The sequence below is a fragment of the Acomys minous genome (assembly GCF_964271855.1).
Source record: "Acomys minous genome assembly, chromosome: 2".
Classification (NCBI taxonomy): domain Eukaryota; kingdom Metazoa; phylum Chordata; class Mammalia; order Rodentia; family Muridae; genus Acomys; species Acomys minous.
The window spans coordinates 66169450-66190974 of record NC_140484.1 but is presented as its reverse complement, the minus strand read 5'-3'; the positions used below and the strand labels follow the sequence as shown (position 1 = coordinate 66190974).

Genomic DNA, 21525 nt, shown 5'->3' with positions numbered 1-21525 from the left:
ACAGGGTTTTTCTGTATAGCCTTAGCTGTCCTGGACTTACTTTGTAGTCTAGGCTGGCCTCGAACTCACAGAGATCCCCCTGCCTCTGCCTCCCAAGTGCTGGGAGCCACCACACCCGGACTTTTTATCTGATGTCTTAATTGGATATTATCAGAACCATCTGGGGATCTGATTTTATGTGAGTTCTTGGTTCTGGTTCTGCCTGAAGCTGAAAATGCTAATACCTAGAAGGACAGTGGTTTTGACCCAGCAGGAGGAGGACCGGGCTCCAGCTGCTTCTAGGCCTCACCAGTCGGGGGCCTCAGCAGCCTCATCTGAAAGAGATGTTATAGCCCCCACATGAATTGTTGGGCCTCTAATAGCCCCAGAGGGGAAGCATGGCTGCACAAGAGTTTCTCCCTGGTGGGGCACCAGGTGTGACTGACGACATTGTCAAAGCCAATCCTGTTCTAAGTCACAGGACCAGCGTTGTCAGGCCTGACACTGCATAGTGGTGCCACCGAACAGTAGATTCAACAACGCGATTCAGATGTGGGTCTCCCTAAGCAGACATGAATAGGGGCTGTGGCAGGGAGGGACACCCGTGCCAGGCTGACTTCCCGCAAAGGCCCTGCAGCAACTGGGGAAAGAGGAGGAAGCTTTGGCTTCTCCTCAGTGCACAGGAACCTAATAGCACCTGCTGCCTCTCGCCTGCCGATGAAAAGCGCAGGCCTGTCCCAAGGGCCCCAATCCTTTCAAAGGCCAAAGTGTTTGTGTGTTGCTTTGAACTAAAGATGTCTGCCGGCCATTAGGACAGGCTCAGCAGACAGGGGATGAAAGGTGCTCTCTCTAGGGGAAGGTGGCTGTGGCTGTCACAGGCGCACACTGCTCCTGACACAAAACCCTTTGATGGGTTCACTTTTCTTGGGATCTTTCAATTAAAAAAGAAAGGAGGGGCTGAAAAGATGGCTCAGTGGTTAAAGGCGCTTGCAACGAAGCCTGATGACCTGAGTTCAATTCCTCCACCCCCATGGTGGAAGGAGAAAACTGACCCCCAAAAGTTGTCCTCTGGCATCCACAAGGTCACCATAGCACAACACCCCTCCCCCCACATGTGCCTAATAAATAAATGTCAAGAAATAAATAAAAGAGAAAGGACCAGGCTGAGGTACTGAGGGGCTCAGCTTTGGGTTTCAGGGAAGGTTGGGCCAACATCTGGTCCTGAGATGCAGGCCCAGGCCAGAGGACCCCCCAGACAGCTGTAAGACCCTGCCAGTGCTGGGAGTTGATATCTGCCGTAGCCCTGTAGTCAATGGGATGCCTTCCTTCATTGCTACAGCAACACCTGGATGCGCTTTAAAAGTCCCTTCTGCCTTCCAGGCTACTGACCTGAGCTGAGGGAGAAAGCAAGGCACAAGAGAGAAAGATGGCTCAGCACCGGCAGTACCTTGCTGGGTCCAGGCTGCATGGATGGAGAAGGGCCTAGGGGTGAGTCTAGGACTAGTCAAGGACTTGGGGGGAACCTGCACTGCCCAACCCACTCTCCTGTATCCCTGGCTACACAGTGCATCCTTTTGCCTGAACAGGTGTGTGAGAGTAAACAGCAATGGACAGAGAGCACCTGAGTGTTTCAAGTGCTCACTGCCTGTCCCGGGTGAGTGACGCCAGCAGCACTTGAGTATCACCACTTCTCCCCAGTGTGCCAGATGCAAGAACGTGCCTCACTGTTTTCTGTGAGCTGACAAGTACACAAGGGCGGTGGCCTTGGGGTAGGCCCCAACAGAAATGTCCCCTGCCCAGAGCTCCAGGGCCGCGTTCTCCTCATATTGCCAGACCTATTCCTGTCTCATCCTGATCTTGCCCAGCAGGTGGTTTAAAGCACAGCTAATAGGTCCCAACTTTGTGGCCAATGAAACAGCGTATGTGGTCGGACTTGTGTGTCCCAAATTCATATGTCAATGCTGAAAGTATCAAGAAGTGGGGGGTCATCGGAGGGTGTTTAGGTCCCGGGGCTGGAATCCCTGTTGAGTTGAAGATCAATTCTATTAGGCCCAAGGAACCACATCTCTCTCCCCCTATGAGAAGGTGCCACCTGTGAAGAAGCGATTCCCCAGCAGATGCGGCACCTTAGTGCAGAGATGACAGCCTTTCCTGGCCTCTGGATCCAAAGCCCACTCTTTATTCCCAAATTACTGACTCTAAGGGCTTGCTGTTACAGTAAAAACACAAGCGGTTATGTTAAGCATGTGACATAGCACATACTAGGGTGCTGGGGACGCACTTGCTGGACCCAGGAAGTACCAAGGTCACACAGGCCGTTTCAGAAGCAGGGCCAGCCTCATATGGCATCATGGCTTCAGGCAAGTTACCTCAACCCCTGAACATTGGTCTGTCTGTTAAGGATGGGTGGCCAAGGGCATCCTGGGGCCATCCCTCCCCCTGCCATCTGTGATAACCGAGATGCTCTTGCTCAGGGTGGGAAGCTACAAGGTCTGGGTGGTGCATTTTGTCCCAGGCAAACTACAGAACACCATAGAATCTGTCCCCCTCCCCCGCAATAATCCTCAGAGTCATCTATCTGTTCCCTGCCTACAAAGCCAGTGTCACTTGAAAAACTTTGATGACTCAAAATTCAGTCATTTGGCCATAGGGAAAAACAAGACCCACTACTGAATGCTCCATCTGGTGGCATGTCTCACCTGCCAGGGAGCAATGTGACTGTCATGGTGGGCTAGTGAACTATCTGTGCAGAATCTTTTTTTATTTTTAAAGATTTATTTTTTATTATATATATAGTGCTTTACCTGCATGTATACCTAAAGGCCAGAAGAGGACATCAGATCTCATTATAGGTGGCTGTGAGCCACCATGTGGTTGCTGGGAATTGAACTCAGGACCTCTGGAAGAGCAGTCAGTGCTCTTAACCTCTGAGCCATCTCTCCAGGCCTCTGTGCAGAATCTTATCCCATCCACTCGGAGTTCACCCATGCTCCAGCCCACCACACCCTCAGCAGTGCCCGCCTACCCTCTCCTACGGTGCTCTGGGTAAGACTGAGTGCTGCACGGGCCTGTTGGTAGCCTAGAGGCCTGTGTCTCCTCAGGGAGGTCTGGGGGGAAAGCACAGAGTGGTGAAGTTCAAAGTGCCATGTGAACATCTAATTCCAAGTTGAAATTGCTGCTCTAGGACATACTGTGACTCACCTAACAACTTCTGCTCTTGAGGCTCATGGATGGGCTCCCCGCTTCTTACGGACTGCTTAGCTGACAGGCTCAGTGGGAACTGTCTTTATGGACAGAGACGCTGAGCTGTGTCCGGGGTGCTTTTCTACCAGGCCGACTTGAGCTGTAGGCAGCCACAGCAGAGGCCACTGGGCATGCTGCTGCTCTAGCCTGGCTCTCTAGCTCAGCCCCCAGCCCCAGCCCCCTTGCGCTTGTCAGCTGGAAAACACTGATGTCTCTTCTCCCAGCTGCAGGGCCTTTCTGTGCACAGACTTGTCCCAACATTTTCCTTCTGGGTAGGAGGCTCTGGCCTGGGCAAGAATAAAGGTGGCTTGCTTCCCGGGTCCTTGCTTTCCTGGTATAAACTGAAACCCAATCCCCTGAGGGAAACATGTCAACTCAACATACACTTGTCCCTGCTGCCTGGACAGGGTGCCTGCCCAGCCAAGGCTTTGTGCCGGATCAGCCTGTCCTTTCCTCAGGTGCTCTGGGCCAGCATGTCAAGCATGACGATGGGACCTCAGAAAGATCTTCTAACAGTCTGTTTCCTCAGCGGTGACACGGAAGACTAAAGAAGGCCTGAACAGAGCAGGTGACAAGCAACTCACCCCTTCCCCCCACCTCCACACCCACTGCCTGCCTGCCCCAGGGAATACTGCCTGGGTGCCAAGGGCCCCAAGCTTATAAGCCCTGTCCCTCATACTTAGAAGTGGGCATCTGGGGACACAGACAGGCCAGCTGGTGGGGGTGGATGCCTAAGAACAGATGGCACGGCATCTTTCTCACCCTTGTTATAGGCCTCAGAGTAGGGGCACAGGCAGCCTAGATTCTACAGCACGGGGTCTGGGCTTCTCTGCTGCCCCATGGCCTTGCTTCCTGGACCCTTACTTGGGAAAGGCACTGCTGTGTTGGTCCAGCTGTTTCAACGGCCTATCATAAGGAATGCCATGACAAGGAGAGGCAAACTGGGGGTTGGGGTGGACTGCTCATATCTCACCTAGTTTCCTTGGCCCACAGAAGCACCTACACGCCATTGCCTGGTTACTGCTCACAGCTGGCCCTTCCAGAATGGCTGCGGGCTAGCAAGCCCGGTGGACAGCTTCCTCGAAGGGGCAGCCCCAGCTCAAGAAGGACAGTCACAGGTGAAAGAAGTGCTGTCCTGCACCCAGTGGAATGACATCTCAGTGCTAGCCACGCTACCTGGGCCCCAGGCAGAGTCACAACTCCTGTGTTGCCTCTCAATGGGGCCTTTCTCAGTCCTGGGGTCTTCCCTGCCCTCTCACCACCAACCACCTGCTTAATAATCCTCAGCTCTGCTTCTTGGAACAGAAACATGGTACCCAGACTCAGCATGTGTGACCATGGGGTCTGTCACACATTAACTCTCCAGTGCCTCTGTTCCCTCCAGAGCAGAAACGCCAAGCCCTGAGCAGATGCTGCTGCTGGGCCCTGTCAAGAGTCCAGTTATGGGTACCAGCCGCCTTGAGTCGGCCAGAGAGCCATGGCTGCTGGAGACACCATGCCTTGAGCAGGCTATGGTCTAAGCACAGATCCTGCATGACCACATCTGACAGTAATAAGCTAAGTTCACCAGGTACAAACATGCTTTTTCTTGGAAAAAAAAAGTGTCCAGTCCCTCTGCAGCCACCACTCTTCATGGCTGCCATGCTTGCTTCTCTTCCTTTCTTTTCTTTCCTTTTTTTTTTTAAAGATTTATTTATTTATTATGTACACAGTATTCTACCTGCATGTATACCTGCACACCAGAAGAGAGCACCAGATCTTTTCATAGATGACTGTGAGCCAACATGTGGTTGCTGGGAATTGAACTCAGGACCTTTGGAAGAGGTGCTCTTAACCTCTGAGCCATCTCTCCAGCCTCTTGCTTTTCTTTCTAATGCCATTTCCCTCTTTTGTTATGGGACTGGGGAGATGGCTCAGTCACTAAAATGCTTGGCACATAAGCACAAGGACCTGAGTTGGATCTTCACAATCCCTGTTGGGTTTTTTTTTTCTTTTGTTTGTTTGTTTGGTTTTTTTTTTTTTCTGTCTTCATCTTTGTTTTAAAAGCCAGGTGTGGTATTGCATGCTTATAATCCCAGAACTAGGAACCAAGGACATGCAGATCCTTCAGGCTTACTGGCTAGGCAGAGTGACCTAATTATGAAGGCTAGAGAGAGGCCCCGTCAAAAAACAAGGCATGGGGGCTGGAGAGACAGCTCAGTGGTTAAATGCAAATGTTGCTCTTGCAGAGGACTGGGTTTGATTCCAGGAGCCCACATGTCAGTTTATAAAACCACATGCAACTCCTGTTCTAGGGGATCTTATGCCCGTTCTGGGCCCCCACATGCTGCTGCACACATATGGTACGTACAGACTCATGAAAGCATACATACATATACAAGAGGATGAATCGAATAAATGAATAATAAACAGGATCGCAACTGAGAAACATCATCTAAGTTTAACCTCTGGCTTCCACACGTGTACACACATACACACATATGCACACATGCATGCACATCTGAACACACACACACACACATGCATCTGTACATACACAAACACATAAATAAAGATTAAAAGCCCAAACGTCATAGCCCTCTCTATGTTATAGGTGGTAGAGCTGCCTCAAATCCTTCTTAGACACCACAACAACCAAAAGGCCACTCTGTGGGGGGAGGGGGGGCCAGGTGGGCAGCCTGCCTCCAGCTGGCCTTGCATAAGGCTGGGTCCTTCGATGTGCCTGAGTGGAGGCACTTCCTCCTCACGCAGACACTTACACAACAGAACTATGCAAGCGCCGTCTAAAAACAACAGACCACGAGACAAGTTCTCTGTGTCTCCTTTGTGTTGGGCCTGACAAAGCCTGTAGTTTCCCTGGGTTGGGTTTTGATTTGTTTATTTACTTTTGAGACAGAATCTCACTGTGTAGCTCTGGCTAGCCACAAACTCGCAGAGATCCACCTGCACTGCCTCCTGAGTGCTGGGATTAAAGGCCACCATGCCTGGCTTTTGACACATACTCTTTTTTTTTTTTAAGATTTATTTATTTATTTATTACGTATACAGATTTTGTTATAGATGGTTGTGAGCCGCCATGTGGGTGCTGGGAATTGAACTCATGACCTTTGGAAGGGCAGTCAGTGCTCTTAACCTCTGAGCCATCTCTCCAGCCCCCACATACATACTCTTAAGCGGGATCAACAACACAGTGCTCAAGCCACTTCTATGTAGTGCTCACCTTTGGGCCTTTTGGAGACTGGCATGTAGGGAATGCTGGCTGGAAAACCTGGGTGGGAGCCAGGACGCCAGGGACTGAGAATAGGAACTGAAATAAGAGGTGGGCCTCGGGGACCCTGACAGCACCACTGACTTGGCACCACAGACTCTGGCCTCTTCCCACATCACGGGATCTAGAAGCCAACAGACTGATGGGGGCAGTAAATACCTGGTAAGTGGAAGCCAACCCTGTCCCTGGGGAGGTTCCTACCTTCCTCTCCGGGCCACTGCTATCCCCAGTGTCCCTCTGCAGGAAACCAGCAAATATTCCTGCAAGCATCTATTTCGTGCTGTGAGACTACGGCCCCTCTCAGGACCCACACCAACGGGTGACAGACTACATACAGGGCCTATGTCAGCTCAGGCAGTCATTTGTCCCCTCTTACTAATAAGAGGACAGAGACTAGGAGACTCGATGTGCTTCAGAACTGGCAACTGCCTCCAGGCCAGGAAGACCCAGGTACATCAAAGCCAGGCAAGCTGCATGGCTGCTAAACCATGCCATCCTCAGAGCCACCCTAGGAAAAGCACCCACAAGGCTTGGAGATGCCCTTTAGGAAGGAACCGTTCTACCCACAACCACTCCGGACCTTGGCTGTCTCTGTTCTGGAACTCCCTTGCTGCACATCTGGGGGCCACCTTCTAGACATATTTATAAGCTATGCTCCGGTCTTGGTTAATGCTGGGAGGCTCCGTGTCCAGACTGTAGGAGGGACAATAAAAAGATGACCTAGCATTGCGGGTGGGGTGTCATTTTTGGAACAGTCCACTTACAGGCACAGCCTCCTATGAACCTGGGACTGTGAAGAAGTGACCTAGGGCCAGTGTCCTCAGCCAGAGATACCAGGACCACATACAAGGAGAAAAAAAGGAAGGGTCCATCAGAGTCCCTGATGTCACGCATCAAACAGGGGTTGCCAGGGAAGGGCTCCTTCTTAACGGGGAACTCCAAAAACTAACCACCTGACTCAGAGAGTCCTTAAGGGCTGGCTAGAGTGATGCTCATTGGGCCAAACCTTTCAGATAGGCCAGAGCCTGGCCCTGCTCCAGACAACTCACTGCTCCCAACATGTGCTCTGCATCCTGCAGTCACGTGAAGTTCCTCTCCTGCCAACTGTGCTGGCCACCCAGCTCCAACCTCTCTTCTCTCACTGGCATGCTCTTTCTTCCCTACTAAACCCAGCCTCGTATACCACGTTTTGGAGCCGACCTCAAATTCCTATTTGCACTCTCTTCCCTGCCAACCATACAGGGAACCAACCCTGATGGTGCCCTGGAGCCCAGTTCAGGGACTGCCTCACAGCGTGGCTACTGAAGGCCCCAAATTTAGAGTTCTGCAGGTAAGAAAAGACCTTGGCAGTCCAGAACCCTGCAGGTTTTCTGGATGGCAATTAGCCAGGGCCCCCTCTCTGCTGGCACCCAATAGTACACATGGTGGTTGCTGTTCCTGCTCCAGGCCCCAGGATGGCAGGTGGCATGCCTGAACACAGAGGGTGTGGAAGCCGACTTCAAGGGCCTCCTTGAGCCCTCACCACTGGAAGACAAACATTTTGCTTCTTCAGTGAACACTCCATTCAACACAATTCAGGAAGGAGTTTGTGAAACCACTTCGCTCACAGTTTGGTGTTAAGAAGGTTCTTTGCTTTACAGAAGTCAAGGGGCCTTTCCAAAGGACACAGGGATCCGGCTCGGGGCCAATGCTGTCTGAGCCCACAGCCCTCAGGGCAGTACTGCCCAGCATAATGTCCAGGAGCAGCTTCCACAGCAACTCAGGGGCACCGAGGTGAGCCTGGGCCCTCAGAGAGGATGACAGGCCTTGGATGTCTGGGCTACTGTTATTCATGGGAGGTAACTCAGAGAATGGGAATCCATACTGGAAAAGTGATCGAGTCTCGGCTGGTACCGACCATCTCACTTTAGAGATGGGCCAGTCAAGGCTGGAGGAGGAGGAGACTTGCCCTAATTTACACAGCTAATGGATGTGCAACCAGAGCTCACAGCTTCTGGAACAGGCCCAGGAGTGAGTGTGTAAGTGTGTATGTATGCTCTCTGTGTTCTCCCTCTCTCGCTCTCTCTTGTTTCATCTTTTCTTTCTTTCTTTTTTTGTTTTTTGTTTGTTTGTTGTTTTTTCAAGACAGGGGTTTTTCTATGAAGTAGCTCTGGAACTCACTTTGTAGATTTGGCTGGCCTTAAACTCATGTAAGAGCTGCCTGCCTCTGCCTTCTGAGTGCTGGAACTACAGACATGTGCCACCGCGTCCAGCTCAGCTATTTCATTTTTTTTTTTTTGATAGAAAAATAAGCAAATGACATGAGTCCGAAAAGTTCTGTGGCAAACAATACAGGCTAATCCTAACAGACCACCATAACAAATACGATGGTCAAGCAAAGGCTCAGGAGCTGGAAAAGCACAGCAAACACACATCATCAGTGGAAACCGAGACAGCAGGGACGATGCTCCAGGGAGACACAGCACAATATACAGGGCCAACAGCATCTCAAAGCAGCGAGCAGAAGATGGTTTTTAGTTGAGGAGTGCATCGCAAGTGAGGAGGGTATTAAAAGCAGGGGCGTGGCTCCCCATTCGCAGCTTGTGCAAGATAAACTACAGACCAGAGATCACAGCAGAAAGCTGTAGGCGCTGAGAGGGAGACAGGAGAACAGCTTTAGACTCCCGAGGTTAGCCTTCCTTTCTAAAGCTCAACATCCAGAGCCATTAAAGAAAGAGTTAAGAATGACAAAAAACCATGTACATGTCCAAAGATGCCAAAAGTGGGGGGGGGGGGGAGTATTTAATGATGTTGTTGCTAAGCCACTGTACCAAGTAACCTGAAGGTTCCTTAAAACACTAAGCTCAGCGCTTCCATGAGCCCCAGCAGCTCAGCTCAGAGGTAGGTGTGGAGGAGGGTGCCCTGGTATTTTTGTCACAGTGATAGAAAGTTGAGCCTTTGGAAAATATGAGGGTGTCTTTGTGTACCACTCTTAAACTGCAAATTTGAATGTGCTATCAAAAAAATGTGTCTGAATAGCTCTTTATTATTTATCTCCTCTGGAGGAAAGGACATCCTAAGTTAGGGATGAAGGACAAAAATCTCCAGTCAGCTTGAATACTTTAGAGAAGATGCCTCCACTCCACCTGCATGTTAAAGCTTTCTAGTGTGTCTCCTTCAAAAGTCTCTTTTCCTTTCCTGGTCTCTATTGGTAAGAACTTTACAAAGCTTTGTGTTTAAAAAAAAAAAAAAGCAAACCAACCAACCCAAACACCCAAAAAATAAAGCCGAACAAAAAGCAGGACCACCGTGTATGCCTGGTGACACATACACCTTTAACCCCAGCACTTGAGAGGCAGAGGCAGGCAGATTCCTGAGGCCAGCCTGATCTACAAAGCAAGTCCAGGACAACCTGGGCTACACAGAGTAACCCTGTCTTGAAAAGAAACAGAACGACCCATATTTGACCAGCTCCCCTTGGTGGGGAGGCCTGGTGGCACTCAAAGAAAGAATAAGTGGGCTACCAAGATAAGATTTGATAGCCTATGATCATATAGTGGGGGAGGAGGGCCCCCTTGGTCTTAGACCTAGGGGAGGGGAATAGGGTGAAAGCAGGAGGGAGGGAGGAATGGGAGGATACAAGTAATGGGATAATAATTGATGTAACCTGAATATATTAATAAAATTAAAATAAAAAAAGAAACAAAAGTAAAACCAAAAAAAAAAAACCACCACAACAAAAACCAAACCTACCAGGCCCAGCTTCTGCTTCTTTTTTTAAAAATCTAAAATCACCAATTAAATCTGAGTTATGATGAGAAAACAAGAATAAGGCTACAGGAACTAGGGGCCACACCTGCTGCATGGACACTTACTTGCCTGTTTATGGTAAGCCCCATAGCCTTGAGCATGGCCACTGGGCCCTCTTATAGAACACAGGGTCAGGGCACCATGATAGATATTGCTGCTCTGAGGTTCCAATGTCCTTGCTGCATCTGCTTGCCTGCCCAGGGCTAGAAAGGGCCATCTTCCCTCCTTCTGGGAAGAATGTTGCTCTTTAGACCCCCAAGACAGCATCTTTCTAACCCAGGAGATCTCCAGAGTGCTTAAGAAGTTCCCTGGCTTGTCACAGGGTTCAGCGCAAATGTGGAAGACACACTTGGGCTGGTGTCTACACTTTCAAACCCCAGTTTCACCTGTCACATCTCTACCCCTTCAGATGAGACGCAGAGACCAAGTTCAAAGTGCCAGGCTCAAGAGGTGAGGGGGAAACTCTCCTAAAGAAAAGGCAAGCAGGCTTCGTGGAAACAGTTAAATCATTCCTGTGGCCTACCCACCTGATCAGAGATGAGTCAGAAGCAGTGCCCGTCCCCCAAGGCTGCCCTTTGTGGCTGGCAGTGTGTTTCCCCTCCTGCTCAGGCCAAATCCCAAGAGGGATCTGCATACAACCTGGGGTGGGGCGGGGATGGGGGGGAGCAGCAGGCACATGGGGGGCTCCTCTGAGTCTCTGTCTGCCCTCTAGATAAAGGTGCTTCCAAGGGTTGACCTTGCTGACCTCATAACAACTAAACTCACTCTAAGGACTCCTGGCTTCCGCTTCCGGGCTACCACATACTGGGGCCACCCAGGAAAGCCCTGCTTGTTCTAGGCCAGTCTCCCCAAGAGATACATCATGAGCTTGAGTCTACATGGACAGGGCCTACAGGACAGGGGTTTGCTACGCTGTCCTGACAGACTGCAGCATGGATACCAACTGCAGTGCCACTTGAGAAACTGGCACCAAATCCGAAAGCAAACTTGTAGGGACGATGACAGTGGCTCCCAACAGCCACATTCAGGTCCGATCTCATCTCATACTCCAGACCCAATAGGTATGTCTCTGAAGTTGTCACATGGTCCTCTTAGCTCTGTGTAGCTCTAGCACCTTCCTCCTCAAGCCTTCCAAAAGCAAACGCCTCCCTCCAAGGCCAAAGGCTTACTACGAGGCCTGGCGGCCTAGTTCCTGTCTTAGCTGTGCCCTAATGCTCTCTTCAGCTTCCTTCCTAGGCATGCTGAACTCTTCCACGGTATACGCTCCTTAGGCAAAAGTCACCGCTCCACACACGCCATGCTCATAGGCCTCTCTTACCTCTGGAAATTCACTATACTTCATAGGCTAGCTAAAGTGTCCACCAACCTGCCCCAACCAAGGCCCCCTGGAGCCTCTCTACCCAGCAGAGGGAATCACGTGTCTTCCACGCGGGAGCCCCACGCCTGAGCAGGCCGCCAGAATCCAAGTGGGTCCTTGCCTTCGTAATTGAAGACCTCTGCCAGAGAATCAGTATACATTAATTGACCCTGATGCCTGCCAGCTCAAAGATGGATGGGAAGGTGGGTGAACCAATGAGAGGTTAAAAATGACAGACCAGGAGCTGGGGTGAAGTTCGGTGGTGAACACTTGCCTAACATGTGTGAGGCCCTGGTTGGGAAAGGAAGTGCATGTGGGGTAAAGCCTGTCTCTAACCTTAGAGCTGGTATCTCTTTAAGCAAGCTGAGTTTCTCTTTGCAATCTGTAAAATGGGGAAACAAAACCGGACGTTAAAGGGCTTGTTTCCATGCTCAGATGAGATCATGTACGATGCTTGGCCCAGAAGGGCTGAGACAACACTTGACGGTGCCCAGCTGTGCCAGGTGATGAAGAACAGCCCCAAGTGAGGCAGAATGAGCCCCCCCCCACTTGCTCCAGTCATAAGTAGAACCTCTGGCTGTGGAAAGAAGGGCCGCACTGGCTCCCAGGAACCACCAGAGTCGCATGAGGCATGTGCAGGGCAGCATCCAGCGGGCCTTGGCCGGCATGTCCCAGCATGCCTGCGCAGGGCAATTGCTGGGGATATGCCCATGGGCAGCGGGTGTAGCAGGACATTCCTGGGCACATTCTGCTTCTCTGGGTTCAGCTGGTTCCACCCAGAGCCAGAGGTGAGTGGCAGGGACGAAGTGTGTGGCTCCTTGATGTCCTCTGAGCATTGGAGGACCTGTTAGAGAGAGCTACCTTTCTTGGGGCTTTACCTGGAAGTAAACAAAACACTCGCTTGATTTTTGGGATCCTGGAGAAAGAGACACCTTGGACTCCTGCCCTCCAGGCGCCTGCTGGGAATGACCTGCCCTCTCGCCTAAAATAAATAAAATAAAATAAAATAAATTCCCATTTCTCCAACCTGATCTGAGGCTAAGAGGGAGCCCTGGTGTCACACTCCTGGGCAATCTGGCTGGGGTCTGCAGTGTGGGGGATCCCTATTGTCTGCTTATAGCAGGCTGGACCCTGGGCAGATTCCAGCAAGAGATGTAGATTCTGGACCAGAAGAAGTGGCAGGAGAACCCCAAGAGACTGTTAATGAGGAAGGCTCTGCCTCAGTGGTGGGGCCTGGCCCACCCTGGAGCATGCTCCTGACAGCCACACAGCTCCACTTGAGCTGGCCTTGGGGACATGCAGCAGGATCAGAGCCTGTGGAAGCTATGTGTGCCCCAACCCCAGACTCCACTGCAGGCTCTGGAAGGGCTAGCCAGGGCGAGTCTCTGTAGCTTTGACTTTCCCAGGGACACACCTCAGTACAATTGTGTATTTCCTGATAGGTTTATTTTTTTCCCTTTTGTTCATTTCTGTATAAAAGCTTGGCAGGACCTAAAAACAGAGCACCTGCATCCATGGGCATTTAGAGGACCCCAGAGAGCCCTGCCCTGTCGGGTGTGGCTGCCACAGACATCTGTCCTGTAACGAAGCCAAGGATAGCTTCATGAAGTACAGGAAAGCAGGCCATGCATGCGGATAAGTCCATGGGGACCGTCTCACTCTCATGCCAACATCTTCTTTGGCTATTGTTGTTTAAGAAGGAGGAAAAAAAAAAAAGAGGCCGGCTTTGAGGGCAGGGTAGCGGGGCAGAGATCCAACTGAACCTCAAGAGATGGGTGGCTTGGCAGGGCCCAGATGCTACTTTCACAAGGCTAAGACCTCCTTCCTACAGGACAGCTCGCCTGGAATGGGTGCGGCCCTGGTGGCCTGGCAGTCAGGTGGTCAGGCTAATTCACAGCTCAGTCACAATCGCAGCCGCACTGGCTAACATCCTTTGGTAGCAATGGTCACTCCAACCGGAACACTGTAGGCCAGTGCCCCATAGAGACCCATAGGCACTAATGACTGACGCTCACAGGCGGGGTAGAGAGACGGTGACACCCCCCACCCCCCAGGGAGACAGGCTGTCTTCTCTGTCTGGTTTTCACTGCAGAATCTACAGGAGTCGTGGGTGTCCCTGTAACTATCTGACAGGCTGGGGTGAGTCTAGAGGCACCCCTTAAAACTGGCACTCATCTCTGGCATCCAGGCTGACTGCTTCTCTCTCTGCTTCCTGGTTTACTTCTGCCCTTTCCCTACTGATCCCCACTGCCGTCCTCTCCAAGTGGGACCTTCAATGTTTTCATAGAAGCAAGAAAAACTGGCAGTCCTGAATTCAGGGACTTCAGGGACTGTCCCACCAGAATCGCTTACACGGCCCTATTTTCTCACTACTAACATGAGAGGGTATTGGAAAGGGAGGGAGCAAAAAAGACACACAAAAGACAGAACAGCCCCTCCTTGAGTGCCTGACAAGAATGTGTCTTGAGAGACGCCATCAACTGTGGCAGCACCGCGCTGACGGAGAAGCAAGGAGGCTACTGGCAGGACTGACAGCAAGAAAGCAACTTCCAATGGATGGAAGGAGAAACATTAATTGCAGCTTTACAAAACTCTTTTCTTTGTAGCAAGGCAGGGCCACGGGGCCACCGAAGCCCAGGCAGCTTCAGCAGCCCCGGCTATTCACTACTTGCAGGTGGCTGATCGCGTTCCCAGGGCTGCTCCAACGGTGACTGCGCCCTGCTCTTTCAACGTGCCTGCAGGAATCCATACAGGTCCACTTAAACCAGTCTCAAACTGTGAAAGGCTCCATCTCTTGCCGCCCAGGCCCAGCCGCCCCAACAGTCCTAAGAGGGCTGGAGGGCCAGTGGGAGAATGGTGCCAATTAAAAACCCAGAGCCGGTGGGCCTTTCTCTTTCTTGTTTTCATCCCCCCAGCTACATTGTGTCCACTGGCAGCAGGTTCCAAAGGCGAAGCTGTCCATTCACCTCCCAGAGCTTTGGAGCCTCCATCACTGAACTAAGCCAATTAAAACCATGCTTCCCTCCCTGGTGGCTTAAAAGATGGGATGCAACTGGGCACACTGGGAGGATGGGTCCCTTCAACCTCTACCCATTCCACAGGACACATAGGGAGGGCAAGGCGCCAACCACCGGGACATCTAAGTCCAGAAAAATCTGGTCTCTTCCATCTCTGAAATGTTCTGCATCTACCAGAAGCTTTGGCAAGAATGGGGGGAGAGGGAAGAGGTTAGTCTGTGGCTCACACTGCTGCAGGGGTGCCGTGATTCCAGGGACTAACATCGCCTGCCTGCTCCCAGTGCCCCTGGTGGGCAGTCAGCCGGCGCATCAGTGGCAGTTACTATAGAGAATCATAGCTGAGCAGAGAAAGAACCGGAGCCTGGATATTTCCCAGCTGCTTATCCACACCCTGGTTACTAAGCACCCTGAGCCTATTTCTACAACTGGACACTGGTAAGAAATGCTGGCTTGCCAGTCGGCTGGATCAGCGTGGTAACAACTCCCTCCAGTGATAGCTAAGACCATGGCCGCTAACTCAGTATCTCTAGCTGCACAGCCCTGGAGGTGCTCTGTCAGCAAACCCAGGACCTTTGAGTCTTTGAAGGCCAATGAGAAGCCCCCAGGGCCTGGGGCTCAGGAGGGGGGGAGGGGGTGTTCACCACCCTTTCCTGCTTTCCCTTTACAATTCCAGGACGGCTCCTAGCCCAGACGTGGAAGAAGATGTGGGTGGCAACTCTGTTCTTTCAGCAAAGCACACGTTAATTCCAGCTGACCTGCCTGGCATTCAGCAGCCTTCTGCAAATTAGCAGGGTATCCGAGTTGCTGAATGCATAGTCCTCCCACCAGGAATGGCTCCAAAACACTCTGCTCCAAGGTTTCAGCCACAGAGGAGGCCCAGGAGGGACCGCCCTGGTGTTCTTGAAAGAGGTTCAAGGTTCTGGTTCCCAGAGAGCTGTCGGTGGGCTCTGAAGTCATCAGGAAAGACCCCCCCCCAGCTTCACCTCGAGGTGGGGTGAGGCTAGGCAGCAGTGCGATGGAAAGGTGACGGAAGAAGACAGGAGGGCCACATGTGTCAGCTTTCCCAGGTGGGTGAGCCCCACTGCCCCTTCACTAGTGCCCTGAGGCGTTGGCCTCACTGTACCTGGAACATTATGAAATGGAGCCACGCGAGTGCCTCCAGCAGGGCAGAGACCCATGGGCAACCATACCAACAGTGGCCATCTGCCATGGAGGCAACTATGAGCAATGACAGGTTTAGCCTTCAAGGGGGAGTCCCAGGGTACCCGTGGCATGTGTGAGGGGCTGGCTCAAGGCTTCAGTGTGGAAAGGGGCAGCTGGGGCAACTCAACTTTCCCTGGAGGCCTCAGGTGCATGACAAGCCTGACATCATCACCTCCACCCCATGGTCTGTTCACCTATTCATGCTCACAGCCTCTTTCTCAAGGAACAAAGGGATTTACTGACCCAGATTCTTCTTATATTTGAACATTTTTTTTAAATGGAAAAATGAAAGCAACAGTAAAAATAATTAATTCTGATGCTCTTTCCATTCTTGCTGGGACCTGCAAAGTCTTAGCCCTTTAAACAGGCTCCGAGGTTTTGGGGTGGCCCTGCTCTCTAGAAGTCCTCCCAGAATGTGCTGTGGGGGGTGTGGATAACAGCCAGTGCTGCAGACAGAGAGAGGTGACAGCAATCGAGCAGGGCTCTAGCCAGGGAGTTGCTCAGATTGCTTTGAGACTACCGAAGTCCTGATTAATGGACAAGATGGCTCTGTGCTTTGGCAGTGGGGCTGGGATGCCTTTTCTTATGAAAAGCAGGGCCGCACACTGCTGGCGGCTGTCTGGCAGAATGCCTGCTTGCCTGGCCTCATTGCAAGGGCTCAGGGGAGAACCTGGCATTATCCAGGAGCCAACAGAAGTGGGCTGAGAGACCATTGGACAGTGTCACTATCTTTCTTGGACCTTGGGGACATGGACTCAGAGATGAAAACAGCAGGCCAACAATGGAGGCGGTGGGGCGGGGGGCGGGGGCGGGGGCGGATCCCAGGGACAGAAACCTTTGCAGCATGCCCATGTTTCCAGGAAACAGGATGGTCTGCTGCCCAGCTCTACGCCACCCTGCATGGCATTTGGGCTGAGTGAGCACCAACCAGGTGCCTCTCCTCTGACACTGTCCCATTGAGACAGATCTGCCTTCCTGAGGCTAGGGAGGGAACAAGGCCCTCAGTGGCCACAGCTTCCAAAGGTGGTCAAGGCCTTTCACCCATCAGCGTTTCTCAACCTGGGCAATATTGCTTCCAAATAAAGATTACCTGTTCATTGTGCCATACTGGGAGTGGGGGCACTTTTAGCATCTAGTAGGTCAGAGCAGGAAAGCTTCCTTCCATACCAGAGAGCACAGGCCCCAATGCCATTAGCATGAAGGCTGGGGACACTCTACTCCGGTCTTAATGTCAGTTTGTCTTCCATCACACCGGGAAGGGCCTGTATCTTTCTTGGTACTTAAGTGCTTACAGAATGTTCCCTTTATGGCTACAAAGCTGTATTTGCTCTGGCTCCACCTTGGGCTCACACATCTTCCCCAGGTATTTCCTCCAAGGCGTGTATGTGTGTATATATACATACATACATACATACACACACATACACACACACACACACAAGGAATGAGAGCCAATGAAACTGCTTTCTGAGAGCCACCTGTCCCTGACTGGGGCTCTCCATGGCTGTGTCACACTGACCCTGTGTCTCCATACTAGACTGTGTTTCCATCCCTAGGCTGTGAAACCAATGGCTAAAGACGCAAGGCACAATACAGGGTGTACAATGACATACGCTTCTCCATGCGCTGGTACCCCTGAGTCGAGCAATGGAGGTCAAAGCCGCTCTCTGCTGCTCTCTGCCACCTCTGCCAACCCTCTCTGAATGTTAAGCCCGGGGCTGTGGCATGACTGACCGGATGACTTTTGGGGGAGGCTGCAAATACCAGGATGGGTGTTCAGATCCTAGCCAATTGCTGGTATTTCTTCCCCACTGTGACAAGCCGAATGAGAGGTCAGACACCCAGATGCCATTCTCTCCAGGTCTACAGTGAGGCTCCAGGGCTGGAGAGATGGCTCAGCAGTTAAGAGCACTGGCTGCTCTTCCAGAGGTCCTGAGTTCAATTCCTAGCAACCACATGGTGGCTCACAACCATATATAATGAGATCGGTGCCCTCTTCTGGCCTGCAGGTATACATGCAGGCAGAATATGTGTATGTAATAAATAAATAAATAAAATTTTTAAATAAAAAAAATAATAAATAATAATAAAGTGAGGCTCCATTGACCAGATCCCAGTGCCCAGGCACCCTTGGAGTCAGCCCAGGGGTCATTCATGAAAGAAAGCCATCCCCAATCACAGGCCGTACTTTGGCTGACCCAGCACCTGTCACTGAGGGCCTGGAGCCAAGAGGAATGTCGCTGCTTCAGGAACTTGTAGCCAGGGTGAGGGATGTTGATGAGTACAATTGGAAGCTCCAAGTTAAGTGGCCTGGCAAGGGTGAAGGAAGGACAGAAGGACAGAAGGACGGACAGAAGGACAATCTGCTGAAGGCCTCTGTGGGCCAGACCTTCTCCCACAGGGGTACACTTTAGTCCTAACAACCAGGAGAAATAAAGTCACCAACATATGAATGTTATACTGAGGCTCTAAGAGGAAGGATCTGCTCCTCCTAGTGAGGAAGTAGCAGGGATGGCCAAGGTCACCCACAGGGATCCTGTTCATCTTAAGGTCACCTCAGCACCTGCCTAGAAGGATGAGTATGGACCTCCTCCAAGAGGGAGCTGCCTAAAATGAGCAGATAACATCCCCAGAGGTCACTAGAGTCACTAGGGCACTCAGTAGGAGCTTCCCCAGCAGGGAAGGCACCATATAGGGCCAGTGCTCGCAGAAGCAGACAAGAGCATCAAGATAGTACACCCAGCTAGCAGCCAGCAGGGGGCCTGAGGAGAGCAAGGAGGGGAGAGGAAGTAGGTTGGGGCAAGGACAGCATCAACAGGAAATGCCCTTGGAACGTGCCCTGTAGCAGGCTGAGGCCCGGCTGCTACCACCCCCACAGTGCTCTAGTCTCAGTTTTCCCTGAGGTGTTGAAAATCTGTTTGCCTCTGCAGGACAAAATGACACACTCCTCCACCGAGAGCACTCTTTCTTGTCGCACTGGGACATCCCCAGCCAGCTTCCTGAGGAAACAAAGACACACTGAATTTCAGAAGCTCTGGGAACATCTGTCTGAAAACTCTTGAGTTTGAGACCACAGGCAAGGGCAGAGCCAAAAGGCAAGCCTGAAGCAGGGCATCTCTTTGATGGAGAGGGACAGATGGGCAGTGGCTGCCTCCACATTCAAGTGCCCAGCACCCATGAGCCTGAGACGTGCCCATGGAGGCACAGGCCTGGGCAGTAGGGGTGGGGCTAAGGGAAGTCAGCTTCAACATACTGTGCCCTGGTCTGGATCTCCTACCATCTGCCATATAGACCTCTCCTTCCCCCTCAGAGCTGGATCTCCTTCATCTATAGAAGAAATAATGGCCTCTGCTCAGTTCTCCTGATAGGACTATAGGGAAGACAGGAAGGGAGGACGTAGCAGTACCTGAGACTGCACCCTCGTGGTGGCCACAAGCCCATGAGAGGCCCCTGCTTGCTTTGTTGACTGGCATTCAGGTTCAGAGGGGTTCAGGAACATACCAAAGGCCCTAAGACTTAAACTCTCAAGCGAGGACCAGGCCCAGCTCACTTGCCCTGTCTGCTCAGGCTCCTCTGTCGCTTTCAGTCTGGATGGGATTACTAAGTGTGGGAAGCTGCCTGGGGAGAGAAAGCACCACCCGGCCCTGAGGAATGTGCCTTGTCACTGGAGGCCAGGGGGAAAGCTGTGACGAGTCACTCAGGCTCAGGAAGACAGGATGGAACCAGTGGGAGAGTATGAGAGTGTCCTCTCAATTTGCAGACGTGGCAGAGGACCAGCTGGGAGAGCGCCAGGAAGAGGGCAGGCCTTGTTGCTGCCCAGGCACCATCCAGATCACAGTGCTCTTGGGCAGAGTGCCTCACCTCCCTGGGCCTCCATTTCCTCAGGCACACAATGACAAACGCCGTGCTCCTTTGAGCCAGAAGGCTGATGCACTCCAGATAGGCTCTCCTGTGCTTTCTCCCAACCTCAAGTCTGGGCCTAAGAAAAGCACACTTTCTTGCAGTCTCATGGAGGCCTCCGTGCTGTGCTTGAGCCTGCTTGGTCCCTCTCCTCCTGGGGTGAATAAGCAGGATGGGTGGAGAGATTCCTGTGAGGCTAGCGGCCAGGCGTGAGTGCAGTGGTGGGGAGGACCCACCTGCCACATCAGTCAGCAGCTGCTTCTGTTGGCAGATTATACCCCCCTATCCCCCCACCCCCACCCCCCGGGTATAGTCCACAGTTGGCCCTTCATGCAACTGCAGGGTGCCTGCTGTGAACACTGCCCACGTGGAAGATGGCAGGATTTGTGAGCTGAGAGTGCCTTCCCCAAGAACTTGGAGTGACACCATCCCTAGGCTTTGAGGGTACTGTGGGAAGTATGTTTTTCATTCCTGTAGCTGATACCTACCAAATGCACGCAGGTCTCAGGAGCTGCGCCATGCACTCCTCTAGAAGGTGCAGGCACTAGCATTCCATTCTGTAGTTAAGAAAACCGAGGCCGAGATTAAGCAGCTCAGGGTCCTGCAGCAGCTAAACAACGAATGAGCTTGGAGTGAGCCCTTGGCCTCCCAGCCCCAGGCTAGCTCCCCTCTCTGTGCTCTCAGATCTCCAGTAATCTACTGAGATATTTATAGCATGAGGAGCTCAAGTTCTAACAAGAAGACTTAATTGCCTACCAGACAACGTTTCTCCCTAATGGAACCAGGATATTTTATTCTTAGTAAAATAATTTAAGTATTGGTTAATTTTATCGTCCTATAGGTCCTGCTCTACTCTCCGGGTAAGAGCTAAAGAGACAGGCAGGCTTTTCCCTACAAGAAAGGACGTTTTAACAGCTGAAGGAGGCTGAAGAGGAAGAAACCTAGGTGAGCGGACAGCCCACATCACTAGGGTATCTGAGAGCATGGGTCTCTACCAGCCTGAGTCCTGCCTCAGCCTGAGGCTTCGGAGGCTCCAGGGACTCTCTATGCTAGAAGGAAGGCAATGAGGCGGCATCATGGGGCAGAGACGCCGATGCTGACAACAGCGACTCTTGTCCACTGGCCAGATGTGGTAGGTTATTTGTGCCCTCTGGCTTGTGTGGTCTTCGTACCAACCCCATGAGGCAAGTTATTATCGTCCCCACTTTGAGGAAAGGAAAAAAAACAAAACAAAACAAAGCCATGCATAGTTACGCATACCCATAGAAGCTGAAAGACCAGGAGACGCTCAAGGCCAGACTTGGCTTCACAGTGAATTCAAGGCCATCTTGAGCTATACGACACTTCATAGATCTCGGCCCAAAATGGAAGCAAAACAAATGAGGGTGCTGGGTGTACACCTGGCTAGAAGGGTGAGGTTGAGAGCTGAGCCTTGGCCCACCGGGCTCCCATCCTCTGCTTCCTTGTGATGTCCAAGCGAGCAGTGCCAGGAGGGAAACTGCTCCTTTTGTAGATGGTCCATTTATGGCCTGTTTCCCGGCGCAACAATAACCCAGTCTCTATCCCTTTAGCACACACCCCTTTGCTACCAGCCCTCTAAAAGATGAGGCTTATCTGACAGAAAAAGCATTGGCATTGGAGTGGATTTCTGTATAGACTCTCCTGCCTTTACCAATGGCTATGAAAGTGAAGCTCTCCAGTATGGGGGACAACGGGCACTGATGATGCTGAGAGACTCTATGCATATGTCTAGGCTGTACGAGACGCGG

General features: G+C 51.8%; 1 protein-coding gene across 6 annotated transcripts in view; it reads right to left on the bottom strand.

Moving 5' to 3' along the window:
* The window catches only part of FAM53B (family with sequence similarity 53 member B), a 102947-nt gene that overhangs the window by 4994 nt on the left and 76428 nt on the right, over positions 1–21525 (bottom strand). The window lies entirely within an intron of this gene.